This window comes from Puntigrus tetrazona, chromosome 6 (assembly GCF_018831695.1).
Source record: "Puntigrus tetrazona isolate hp1 chromosome 6, ASM1883169v1, whole genome shotgun sequence".
NCBI classification, from domain to species: Eukaryota; Metazoa; Chordata; class Actinopteri; order Cypriniformes; family Cyprinidae; genus Puntigrus; species Puntigrus tetrazona.
The window spans coordinates 18,431,613-18,446,445 of NC_056704.1; the positions used below are offsets into that span (position 1 = coordinate 18,431,613).

General features: G+C 34.1%; 1 protein-coding gene across 2 annotated transcripts in view; it reads right to left on the reverse strand.

Annotated features, from left to right (window-relative positions):
• The window catches only part of LOC122346396 (gamma-aminobutyric acid receptor subunit gamma-3), a 91,950-nt gene that overhangs the window by 67,775 nt on the left and 9,342 nt on the right, over positions 1-14,833 (reverse strand). The gene's annotated exons all lie outside the window — the stretch shown is intronic.

Below are 14,833 nucleotides of genomic sequence, written 5' to 3' on the forward strand. Positions count from 1 at the left end.
AATAACAACACAAACAAACATAAAACTGTGTGTGAACTCCATAGGCATATCATGGCTGATTTATGCAATAAGTAGGAGAGACAATTTAAAAAAATTATATATAATATATAAAAATGAGCTCTGTAGCCCATTTATTACGCTCACTAAATATAATTTATTTAATTAACATTTTTGTTTATTTATTAATTATTTTTATTTGATATGTTTTATTTGATATGTTTTATATATATATATATATATATATATATATATATATATATATATATATATATATATATATATATATATATATATATCACTATTTACTTTTCTGACTACTTTTTGCTTTTACTCCTTACATATTTACACAAATATCTGTACGTTCTACTTCTTACATTTAATAATATACTATATAATAATACTGCAAACTAAACTAAATTACTATCATCAATGTATAATGTGTAATAATTTAACAGACGAATCATTTTATAATCAGTTTAGAGGGAGCTAGGGCAAATAAAAGTAAATAATAGTTAAAAGTAATGGTAACAACAAATTAAGCACTAACCAAAGTCTAACCATGTAATTTTGAAAAACTATGGTAAAAAAAACTTTTACTGTAATAAACCATGGTTAATTTTGGTGAGAGTAAAATATGACTTATGATGAAGAAATAACATGCAGAGTATTAGGATTGTTCTTTAAATATATTGTCATGATATCATTACTGTTGTACTAGTTTTGATTTTGGCAGTTTAGAAAGTATAGTTTCAGTAACTCTATGGTATTTAAGTCATTATAAGATGGAACAACAATATGTGGTCACAATGTGATTTCAAATTGAACTAAAATAAAGTTACATTATTAATTTTATTAATTATCATTACAATTGAAAATTATTAACAATATACACAAAAAATAAATTTTAGCAGAATGTCCAAGTTGTATGCCAAAAGGCTTGAATACTGTCCAAATTAATTGTGACTTGAAACTTCAACAGAAAATTGTTATTCATTGAACATCTTGCCTTGAAAATCTTGTTAGAAACATTCAGCTCTTGTCACCATCCAGTCATTTAGCCCCTTTCATTATGGCTAAAAAGAATCTTAGACATTCTAAAAATATTTTTGACTGCTTTCAAAAGACATCAGGGTAGTCAGGTTTTCAAAACAAAACCTGCCCAATCGTGATTTGAGGGGGGTTCCCCAGTTAAAATCCTATTCTAGAAGTAAAATACATATGTTTTGGTGAGGTTCCCCTGGTAAAAGTCACTGTAGGGGCTATTTGTCACATTATTTGGCGACGTGAACAACAAACCCAAGCAACAGTGTTAAAGTAGCCCAGTTTTCCAACACTGAAAGACTGCTAACTAGTTATTTAATCTGCTGTCTTCCAAGTTTTGATTTAACTGGACTTGATTTTTGATTTGAAACCATGTGTACTGCTAGAACATGAAGCTTTTATTACGCTCTAAGTCAGAAGCAATATTCGTACCTGTTTTAAATTTTTATTGGATATGTTTGATTAATTATAAAGAACTATAACACACTGCTGTCAACTTTGAATGTGATATGGGAAATAACAGCTAAGTACCATGAATATTTCATTACTCACGTAAGTCACAGTTCATCATCCAGTGTCCTATTTCACAGCTGGAAAATTACATTTACAGTTTGTAATTGCTTTCAATTTACAGCAATGATACAAATTAGACAGATATTGTTGCTGTGCTATGATAATGTGCAATAAAGTTAATGAGCTTAGTGTTTGGAGCTGGACACAGAATGTTTGGTTGTGCTTCATGCAAGATTTATAGATCTCTCCCTACTGTCTGCCAATGCCTTTATAGCTGAGCATCACCATCCACATGTTTGCACACGTTCCCTTCCATTTTAGGAAGGGAGGAAGCATGGTTGATGTTATTCCGTGTAAACTCGTGTTTGGTATTGGTTTGGTGTCTGCTGGCAGCTGTGGGGTGCTGTCGGGTGAGGAGGTCAGGGGCCTGTCTCCGACAGAGGATGTCTGCTCATTAGAGTTAGGATGAGGACAAGCACCTGCGTCAAATGTCACACTAACTCATTAATTGCTTTACACACAGATGTGGCCACCTAGCCAAGTGAAGGGAAGACAAAAGAAGAGAGAAAAAAGGAACAAACAGGAAAAAATAAATATGCGAATGTCTTTTTGGAGAGATGAACAGTACTTGCAGGAGGAAAAGCCAGAAGGAAATCAGAGCAGAAAACAGATGTTTAATCTGACCCACAACGATCTAGATCTGGTACCTATTTTAGTGAATCTGCCAACGCAAACATATTTTAGAAACAAATGCTATGAACTGTACGTACGTTACATGAAAATTAGGAATAATAATGTTTTCGAAAAAACCTGCCGTATACTATTTAACATATCAACGAAACAATTAGCCATAAAACTGTTAATTATTTCACTAATTTAGCGTGGCACGTGCGCATGAATATGATGCGCTACCATTAAGAGTCGCCAAATTCACCGACTTATGTTCACACAAGAGAGAATGCTCCTTGCTAGCAAAAGAATTGTAATGCGTGTTATTAAGAGACTGGCCAATTCTTTATTTAATCTGTTTACATAACTCACACTACAAGACAATCATTGTGAAACTCCCAAAGACTTCATTTAGGATGCAAAATATATGGGAGGAGAGTGTTAAAATGAATCATGTAATGCAATTTGCTAATGTTTGTGCTTGCCAAATTACTGGTATTTGCATCATTATTTTAACAGCCAGGAGCATAGAAGGGAGAGAAATTTGTCAGCAAGTATTAATTGATTAATTTATTGATTGGAATGTCCAGAAGAACATGCTATCTGAATCTGAAAAAATCAGATTAATAATAATCCCTTATTTGCGTTGTGCTTGGTAGATTGCGTCGGTCATCATGAGAAGTTGTGTCTGTGTTCTTTAATTTGCACATTGCCAGTAAATCACCATCAGAAATTTTCACACCCATCACTGCTGTTTTTTTTAATTACGCAGTAAATCTGTACCTATGGCACTTGAAATTAATAACTCAAACAAAAAGGTATCCTTCACCTAGGCAAACATTTTATTCAAATCTATTTTAAGAAACACGAGGCTTTGAGTCCAAGATTAAAAATCGGATAAATTTTGTTGAAGAGTTGCATAAAATATACATGTTTATATGGTGCACATCGTCTGTGCTTCAAATGAATGAGACAAAGTCAATACAAGTAGTAAAACATTTATATGTATTGGAAGACAAAGCTAATTACAACCACTGAGTAAACAAACACACAAGAGCATAATCAATGGCAATTAAAGAGAACTAACCAATGAACCAATGCACATTTTATATAAAAGCAACAAGACTGAGCAAGAATGGTACATTATGCCTTTGAGGCAGGCAAACTTTAAATGCCACTTCCAAAAATAGATGGATAGATTTCATTCCAGCATTAATTTCTTTAGAAGAAAAAAACAACTTACTGACCCCATATTGTAATATATATTAAAAAGAATAAAAAGATTAATTACACTCTTAAACCTTAAGTTATCTTGCCAAGGGTAGCTTTTCTGGGCTTTTAATGAAAGTGTAGGTGTACGACACTCCAGGAATAGTACAAGTTTTTACGTAGAAAATGCAAGAAAAGGAAGGGAATGGGAAAGAAAGGAGACATTAGCTGAAGCTGAATTCTTCTCTGAACCCTGTGCCACTCTTGTGCTTTACCTCCCGTTCATCTGTATTCCTGCAGGAGCACTTTGGGCCTCCCTGCATCCTCCGCCATGCCTCCACATTATCGAACCACGTCATGAACAATTCATCGGTGGGATTTCATGCTCAGCTTCCACCCAACATTTAAAGAGCAATCTTTTAAATTTATTAGCTCTCTCTCGCTACAACCAGCCATTCACGCTCGCGTGGTAAATTGCACAAACATCATTATGCAATCCAGTTCAACACAGGCCTTATGTCTTTGCCAATTAAATCAGAGCTGCAAGTTTTGTAGTTTAACAACAGGATTTTGTCACATGCAGACGAAGGAGTTCATCATGCATTTATATCCCATTGTGTCGCTGAGGGATATCCCTTCCCTTCAACATCACTGTAGTAAAGTGTGTGCGCTTTGAAATGCGATTTGACAAATAGTCCTTTGAGACACTAATGGCTTGAGTCCTATTGTTATGAAGCTAACATGTATCGACTGTGGCATATAGCAGAATGCATGCTTCTATCATTTTACATCCTCTAATGCTATCCAAGGGATGCCGGCTCTAAAGTGGGTGTTCAGTTGCTAAGAAGAGGATGTAAATTGCGCTGAGCATGTTGATGGGTTAGATGAGACCAAACTCATAATGGCTAAGAAATTCATGGACACGCTGTCTATCTCACAAGATTCGGCACGAAAGCGAAGGAAGTGATCAAAGCGTATCCTGTTTTTCAAGTGACCATGTCGTAGCCGAACACAAGGGCAATTTTTGTCTTACGCTTCCTGTCAGCGCAGCCGTCATCATAGAAGAGAAACAAATTAGCAGCAATCAACCCTGCATGGCCACATTTAGCCCCTGCACCATTATGTTTCCTCCCAGAGCTGTGTGTGTCCATCGATGAGAACATTAATATGCAAGCTCTCTGCCCAGAATCACCATAGACACACTAATTAAATCACCCGCAACAGACCGGGAGCAGGAACATTAATGATGACATCCACCACCCCATAAACAGCCATTAAAACTCTCTAAACACAGAAACCCTGACCTTGTTAATGATGCAACCATTTAGAGGTAAATAACATTTGATGAAAAGTCTGTGGTGAGCTTATTCGGTGTCCACTATCTGTGTGCAGCTGTCTACGTGAACATAAAAAGAAGTTCATAAGAAACTGAGGCAAGCAATGAGGTAAAATCTGGAGTTGTCTGTTATCTTCCGCAACTATTTCCATGGCTATTGCTTGTCTGGTGCATGTGATTTAAAATCTACGTATAAACTTAAAATAGAATAAAACAACACAGAATGATAAAACATCCATACAAATGACTTTTTAAATATATTTCAAAATAGATGGCTAATTTCACTGAAGACACATTTTTGTTCCCACTTTATATTAGGTGGCCTGAACTACTGTGTACTTATATTTCAATTAATTATTTGGTACAGTGCATTTATTGCGTACATGTGTACATTAAAAAAATACGTATATGTAGTTGTACATCTGTAAATTTCTGTAATTACATTTATAATTGCACTATTGATCTATCCCTTACACCTTAACCCACCCTTAAACATACCCATACCACCAAACCTGTCCTTAACCTTATACGTATCCCGCGTCAGTTGCAGCAAAAGTGTTTTGCAATACAGTATGAACACAATAAGTACATTGTCCTTGTTTGATTGTATTTAAGGCCACCTAATATAAAGTGTAACCCAATTTTTTTACTTGAACTTTAAACTATACTGCTATGCGGTACATAAACAGGGATAACAATCAAAAAATACAAATAAAATAATAACAGCTTATACACATATTGATTAACATTAAGTCACACATTTTAATTTCCTGTCAATACTGTTCAGTAATGCATGAAAATATTGCCTACGTTCATTATAAATGGTTCCTATTTATTATGAATCTTTCAACTTTCAATCTCATTTTCACCCAAATGTTATTTTAATTGAATGTAAAAAAGCCATGAAATGGCCATTGTGTTTCTGTTTCTGGTGCAGTAGTAGATTATGTAAGCACTCCAGATAAACTCTACACTATACAGTAAAACACATTCAAAGGAGCTCCTGAAGAATGTCTGAAGTATAAACCTCCGCCTGCACCGGTTTATGCCACGCTCACTCAAAAGAATAAACAAGCTCACAGTTATGATTCATTTTAGCTTCATTTTATACTTATATTCACATGACATTTTTGTCTATTATAAGTTGAGTTGTTTTAAAATATTCTGCATGTGAATTTAGGACATAAATACTATTACTATATGTAACATTATAATATTACACTGTTAATCAGATAATCAGAAATCATTTAAACGTGTAAAATATATATAATGTATAATTAATTATGTGTGTGTGTGTATATATATATATATACAGTCTTAGTGAAAAATAAATATACTTTTTGAAGTATATTTATCTCATGCTAAGTAAACTATATGCAGAAATACACTGCAATTGTAATTTTGGCATACTAAACTGGTAAAATCTGCTAAATCGGAAGAGCTAATTTTGTACTTAATGCACTTTATTCATGCAAAAGAAGTGCTGAAGTCCAATACACCTTCTACATATTTAAGTATATTTAATAGTGCTATTGCAAATACAATTTAATTAAACTTTTAATATTTTGCATTTAAAGACCGATATTATTCAAAGATAAAACCCTCATCACTAGTGAAAATAAAGTTTAAAAATGTGTGTTACACAAGCAGTACTGCAAATAAAGTTCAATTATAATTTTTATATCAGTACGTCTTGAGCGATATGTCAGTAATAATTAGTATTGAGTAAATGTATTGAATAAATATATTACTGTTTTGCTAGGTTGTATATAAAAAAAAAACATTAAATATGATATTTTTTATCTACCCTTATGCAATATTAGTTTAAAAAGCTGTGAAGGGAATCTATTGTGATTGTACAGTATAATTTATGGTGATCAAATGAGTAAATGCATTTCACTATGTGATATGTTTTACGATTAAATGACATGGACTAAACAGACAAAATCATTCAATTGCAATTATCTGTATGAGAATTAATTTATAATAATAACACACGCACACTGAATCCTTATTGTGACAAGCCAGTATATTAAGGTCAAACTAAGCTCAAATTTCCTTTTGGAGAGCAAGACTGCATCTTTATCCTCATACTTTATCCTCATACCTGCTAACAGGCAACAGCATAATTAGCTCAGCATCTGTGGTTAGACTGACAGATAGTAACAATCTAGAGTGATTACTAAAGGCATCTCAGCAGCTGCCTCCAAAGGGCAGATGCTAGCTCTGGTTCTTCACGTCTAGACGTGATCAAAGTCACACTAAGCAACATCTAATAAAAGAAACAGACAGGTTTCTCATTCCATTTTGCACATTAAATTTGAACAGATTTCCCCCAAAACACTTTTCCCTCTTTAAAATACTGCCGTGCTGTGCTTTTCTTTCGAATATGAGCGCCTTGGATTTATTCTCTCTGAAGCCATATGAACATCCATTCATCAGTAGTCAAAACGAAATGTGGACAGGAGGGGTTCTGGGAGGCTAACATTCGTCTTCACTTACGTCCAAACTCTAATGAAAGATTGCTCAGGCAAATCGAGAGTGTACCATCACGGCTCCAAAACTGCAATGCCGCCTGAGTCGTTCCAATTCAAATTCCATCCCAATCAGCTGCCTGCAAATATTCAACCGCCTGCCGGAGCTTATATTAACACAGCAGAAGCTCGGTGAGCTTGGTCGTGTTAGAAAGCGATACAATTTTAATGCTGTTCTGTGAGGGAGGAGCTGAGGGAGGATCGGACCGTCACGAGCAATGAGGTAGTAGAAGATATTACATGAAACTTACACCGCTGTGAAGTTTGGTGTGGTTGTTTAGCTCCATTAGAGAAGTGTGTGCTGCCCTCGGGAAAATGTCTGTGCTCTTATTCATTAACCTCAAGCGACCTGTGTAAGTGAAATAACAGCAGGGGGAAGCTGAGCGCTCACCAATCAGCACTATGGCTTGGGGCAAGACGAATGTCCCTCTTGAAACATTTACTGGAAATCATCCAATAGCTGATTTTAAACACTTCTCTGGCTAGCGTCTACTGCATTCTGCATGATAAGGGTCAAACTACTCTCGGAGAGAAGGAAGCGGTGGCCTGCCTGCCAAAACAACACCTCTCCCTGTTGTTGTGCTTCTACATTGCTTTGCAGACTCCAAAAGGACCTTTGTATTCATTGTGGACTAACGTTTCCAATGCAGTCCCTGTCACAACTGCAAAATCATTGCGCATTGTTCCAAATAGCAAGGCTGAAATAAAAAGTACTGCGTGTTCCTCAAAGTGCATTTCTTCCCGGAAAGACCTTTCACAGAGTCACTGGCCAATACCTTTCATCTCCTCCTGTTTGGCGTAGGTGTTTTCATAATGTTCTCAAAGTATGCAATACAAATTTCAACATGGTTCTGCAAGCTTGTGTTTACTCGGCGTGTACATATGAGCTTTGCTTTCCAGTAAACCAATAGCACCTCTAGGCAGCTAATAGATCATAGTAGTATTTGGACCAAAATGGAGTGGAATTTTACACCCCACTAAAACCACAAATTGCTGTATTATTTATAACCTCTTACCAGTTCTCTGTATAGTGTAAAATTGGGGGTGCAAAAACACTGAATGCATTAATCGTCCAGATTTTCCTACTCTGGGTGATGATGAACTCTGTGAATGTATCATCAGCCAAGCAGATGTCTTTGAGGCCAGCTTGCATTTGTGTTAAAAACCGCACACAAATCTGATGACATACTCCACTCAATATTACATGCTGTTTTTACAGTTTAAAGCTTTTTTTTACTATTTACAGCAACAAAATATCTTTTAACCAATAATAAACTGTCTGAATGTCATACGTCAAAATCTGGACAAGCTCCATGTCTATATGCAGTATATCAATAATACAGTACCAACAGATAATGTGAAATATTACTACAATTTAAAATAACAGTTCTCTATTTTACTATACCTTAGAATAAAATTCAATAACATTCGTAAACATGTGGTATGTTTTTTTCATGAATTCTTTGATTAATTTTATTATTTAAAAAAAATAATAATAAATAAATAAATATATATATATATATATATATATATATATATATATATATATATATATATATATATTTTTAGAACAATATACACTTACCATTTGTTTTCTTTTTTCATTAATACTGTTCTTCAGCAAGAATATGTTAAATTCCCCCAAAAAATTTTAAATTCCCCCCAAAAAACAAATCAATTAAATTAAATTAAATCTGTACCTTTTTTATTCACCAAAGAGTCATGAAAAAAAGAATTACAGGCTCCAAGAAATTCAATTGCTGACATTTTGAGGAACATTCAGTACCTTTTGTTTCAGCTGTGATTTTGGAGAAAAGTTTTTTTAATGTTCAAAAACACCTCCATTGTAAGCATACTGTCCACCATCTGTCCACCTCTGCTACGGCCATAAGTCAGAATTCTCTGTATTAATGCATTAGAAGAAACGGCAAGGAAAGAGAATGAACAGATCTTAATCAGATGATGTGGTCATGGTCAGAACCTCAGCGAGGCAGATGATGCCTCCGGAAAGGCTGGCGTGTGGGGGTGTGTAAACATCTCTGGGGGGTGACTGCTGCTGATCTGTAGCAGGGTAATGACCAGTCAGAGGAGGAGTTTATGTCACAGTGAAGTTGAACCATATCAATGTCAAACACTCAGACGCACAGGAGACATCTGAGAAGATGGGGAGGGCATGATAAACAAGGCTGATATGACCAGTGGGCAACTGATCTCTCTATCATATCTTACTCTTCTGTCATTTCTCATACCCTCTTTGCCTGTCTTCAGCTTTCCTGATGTGCTGCATTTATGAATCATTTCCTGTATATGTCATTCCTGAATGAATGGAATTGAAATTTCACATTTACATACATGCATTTCTGACAGACAGACACCTATTCCTTCTGGACAATCGACCACAGTTTGTAATCTTCAAAACATAATTCAGTCTCTCTTTCTGTAATTTAGCTATACATAATCAGAAAAGGTCAACTGTTCAAAATAATTGACCAACAAATCTGTATTATCACACATTGGGCCGTGCATAACGCTGTAATAAGAAATTATAGCACATTTGTAAAGTGTCATCAGAGCAGTTACTGTATTAATATGCATATTTTTGCATTTATTATTTTTAAAGATTTTTTTTAATTAATAGGTATTTTATCCACTATGGACACTTACATGTTACAAGGCAGGATCAAATAATGTTTTCGAACAAATTACATTTATTTATTTTTTGGACTTTTTGGTTCATAAAAAACTAGGCTGTGTGTCCGGACAATGTAACTAAATAAATAAAATGAACAATGTGAAACATTTATTTTTTAAAAGGCCAAAAGACTAATAGTGCCACCCTAATCTGCATATCACAAATATGAGAAAATTTCAGACAAAATGCTAAAATCCATTACTGCACTTGTTGTCATGAGTACATGTCATGAGTATCTTCTATGGTGCCTGCATTTCAAAAATTATATTTTCTGAGTATTATTAAAAAAACAAGATTAATAGACAGGTGCAAAAAAAAATATGCTAAACTTTAAAACAACATTACAAACAATTAAACTCTAACCAGAGCTATCCAGTTACTTATAAACATGTTTGTCATAAATGAGTGCCACTACAACTATGTCCAGCTCTCTCAAATCCTCCCCTTCGTCTCCCTACATCACATTTATCATTTTATTCACTTCCATTTCTCTTACGCTGTAAGCCCTCACTATAATCAGACAAGAGCCTTTTAGTAATTTTACATGAATGCTGGATTGAAGTGTTGAGTGTGTTTCTGTGTGTGTGTGTGTAAAGCAAAGAGAGTGAGAGAAAGACAGAATGTGACAGGGACAGACAGAGAGGAGTCCAGGAATTACACCCTAGTCAATTAGTGTGACATACACTGACAGAGACGCCGCACAAAACAAAGCTTGTGGCCACAGGCAGAGTTTTGCCTTACTAGTGCAGATCAAATTAATAGTGTCCTTGTCAAGGCAAGTTATTGCATTATTCCCATGGAGAGAAATTAAGAGACTTGGCAGAAATAATGTATGATTGCTGGCAAGAAGGATATAGCAATAAGAGAATGATGTGTTGTATTTATGATAACAGACTTACCAACATTCAACTTGCCATGACTTATCATAGAAAATACTTCTGTGATTTTCATCTGTATATTAGAAACCAATCCTTCTAATAAATGTATTCAAATTATGTTATTTATTCCTAGGAGAGCAATACAAAACCATTTTTTTGGCCAACATATGTTGAATACATATTGTATAAAATAATCTAATTTAATTTAATGCATTTTACATTCCCTGTGTTTTGATGAAATTGTATTATGTGTTATGTTCTAAAGGTTTGGGGTCAGTAAGAAAAAAACAAAAACATAAAAACATATATATATATATATATATATATATATATATATATATATATATATATATATATATATATATATATATATATATATATATATTTTTTTTTTTTTTTTTTTTTTTATATTTAAATTAAAGAATACTGAAAACAAAAATTTAACCAAAAATAAAAATAAATATATAAATAAATAACGATTTGCAAATTGGAATGATTTCTGAAGGATTGTTATGCAACACTGAAGACTAGAATAGCGACTGCTAAGAAGAAACTAAAATCAGCTTTGCCTTTACAGGAATAAAACAAATTTTAATATGTAAATATGTATTGTAATACATTTTATAGCACTATTGTATTTCAAATGAAAAAAGTATTGGTATCTTTCAAGCAATGTTTACTAACCCTAAAAATTTTACCATCTTCTCTTTTTTAGTTTTTTTCTAAGCTTGGAAATCACAATTTAAAACTCCCTGAATTTCTCGGGTCTTCCGTGGGAACCTAGGTTACAAAAGTGTGCATCTTATCTATTTTAAGCAATTCATGTTGTGAAAAAAAACTCTAAAGACTGATCTGAAACATACAGAGAGGATTGCTCTTCTGATATAACAAAGCTAAAGGAGTACACATACAGCATTTCACAGCAACTTATCTTCGTGTCACTTTGTGTCTGAAGCTGTGCTAACCTACGATAAGTACTCATGATCCTGTGGAGGAGGGTGATCTTTAAGGCTTACATCCTGGCAGAAAGGTGTTAAGCGTTCCTTCATGCTCACCTTTTCTACCTAATCAGGAGCGTCAGACTTCTCGCACACTCGCTGGATTATGAGGGATTTCAGCATCACTACACTAAATAAATGGGGTCTAGTCCAGGTGAATGAGCAAGAAGTGTGCCTGGCTGATGCTTTTTCGCTTCAAGCCAAAAGGGTTTGGATTGATGAAGCCGAGTCTGACTCTCCTTAACTCCCGCCCTCCTTCCGCAGACGCGGATAGGCTCATTACAGGATGAAATGTCAAGGGGTTTTGAAATATTCAATGAGCAAGGGGCAGATATCCAAGTCGAGACCTGAAACATGTCACTGATGCTGAGAGAGAAAGAGACGTATGAGGCAGGTGGCATGGCACGGAGGTAGCAGGCCTGTGGAAATGGCTGGGATCAGACTGTCGGTCTGCTGAAGAGCCAGAGGAAAACGGAGAAGCGCTCTGACAGCTGGGCTCGCTGACCTTTATTAATAGGGATTAATAAAGACTAGCAGCCAATTCCGGCACAATCACCACTGGTAATGCTTTAACCAGAAGGGTCTTGAAGAGAATTGGTGTTAATGAGGGGTATTTGTTGGTTGACAAGTGACGAATGTCCACTGGACATAGACCTTTAGCTTTAAAGGCATAGTTCGTGCAAAAATGAAATGTCATCATTTATTCACCCACATGTTGCTCCGAACCTGAATGAGGACCATAAAAGAAAGATATTTTATAGTATAGTATAGATATTTTATTAAGAACGTTTATGTGAGGGCCAAGATGATACTGACTTTTTCCTTATGCGACCAAAAAGCCATTCCCTTTCTTAGAAAAGACATTCAATATCTCGTTATCCAGTTAAAGTGGGTTTTGCTTAGCTAATTTAATTGGATTATGTCAAATTAATGCACTTTAGCAGTTTTAAGTCAATTTCATTAAGTTTGTCAAAACTCAATTTACAAAGGATTATTGAATTAATTCCACGTCAGTCCAACTTAACTTGGTTTATTAAGGATTAGGGTCACTGAATAGATCAGTAGAACATTAGCATGTGAAATATGACTTTTTTATTATATGTCAAATTTAATCCAATGTTTACCTTATGTATGAATTCACAATACAAGCTCTGCTCTTCAAAGAAAATATTTTTCTTTTAAAATATTTTCTACTGTACATCTCTAAATAATGAACACTGAATATAGCCTTTCTTGTAAGTCTTGCCAAATGGTGGAATATATATTTTATAGAATATAAATAATATATCTTTCATTTTACAAATATAGTGTACTCAACAGGATGAAGTTATATTAAATGCTCAGCTGCTATATTAAAAGCTCAATGTGTTCAATTCATTTAAAGATGTAAAATAGAAAAAAAAATATTGTGATGTAAAGCCTTCTTCTCTTCCCTCAAATATCTAAAGACTTTTAATATGCCATTTCAATTCCATCAGGTATATCCATTTTAAAAAATAAAGTAAGCAAATCAGACCTTGATGATGAAAAGTTGAATTATTAAAAGGTTGTTTTCGTTCTTGTCCTTGCCCGGCAGCTGAATATCATACTATGCATATTGTTCAGAAATGTCCAAAGGAAAGCCCCGTTTTTTTTTTTTTACTCTTAAAGAATAAGATGTCCTCAAGTGAGATGGAAAATGTCAAAGTAATTACTTGTATTTTCTCTATTTTTGGATGCTAAGGTAGCCTGTGACATTTTTTTCCCTGGAATATATGAAATTTCATACATGTACAGACTCTTTTAAATAAGAACATTCCACCTCAAATAATTTAGCCTGATACTAAACAACACTTTTGATGACTCTAATTTATCAGTTATATACCGTATGCAATTCAGTGTTTCTCGTCACTTTTACAGAGCCCAGAACAGGATGTGCAGATTGCACGGAGATAAATGAGTTTCAGTGGAACACAGCTCATTAAATAAACATATACGTAGAAGACACAGAGACAAGAAGAGAGGGAACACAGTAAAAGACTGAACAAAGTAAATGGCAGCACATTAAGTTATGTCCTGTGAAGATGCTAGTGAATGGGAATCAGAAGGAGCATGGTGATAATAATGTGTAAAGATGTGAAGTATGGAAAAAATATGCTTCTGATGCTATCTATCTATCTATCAATCTATCTATCTATCAGAAACAAAAAAAAGAAGTAAAAAATGAAATCATTGGTATTGTAATATTCATTTAAAATAGCGTGTGGTAAAACCAAGAGAGACATTCTGATTTTTAAAGTGCCCTTATTATGGGTTATGATGGTTTATATTTAGGTTTTGGGAGTCCAAAACAACATCTTAATAGGCATGCAAGATCAAAAATAAAAACACGCTTTAATTTTTATTTATTTATTTATTTTTATTTTTACTTTATTTGTTTGACATTTAAACAGACAGTTCCAGTTATGTTTTCGTCATTATCATTGCTGAAGATTGATGAGTTGAGATTATTGTTTTTATGGATAACTGCATATACTACCAGTATTTGGCATGATGCTTTTGTACAATGAGCAATTAATTAACTAATGTTAGTGCAGTCATTTTTTTTCCAACTTGAAAAGTCTGGCTAGAGTCTAATGTCTGTATACAGTCAAATACAAACAATCCTTACTCAAAATCACAGATTTTAAATAAATGAGCACATTTCACTAAAATTATTGTTTTCAGGTACATTCTATTAAAAAGCTAACCAATTCCGTTTAAAGCTAATCAAAAATATTACATGTAATATTGTTACCACAGTCATAGCATCATGAGGCAAAATGCTGCAATATTTTTAACCTTTTCAATTTTGAGTCAATGTTGTGGAAATTAAATATTAGTCTCTTATTACCAGTGTTAAATTGACCAACCTCTGGATGTCACCATTTACTTTTTAAATACCCATATCTGTTGACCTAAAGGCTATTTGACTGCAATGCCAC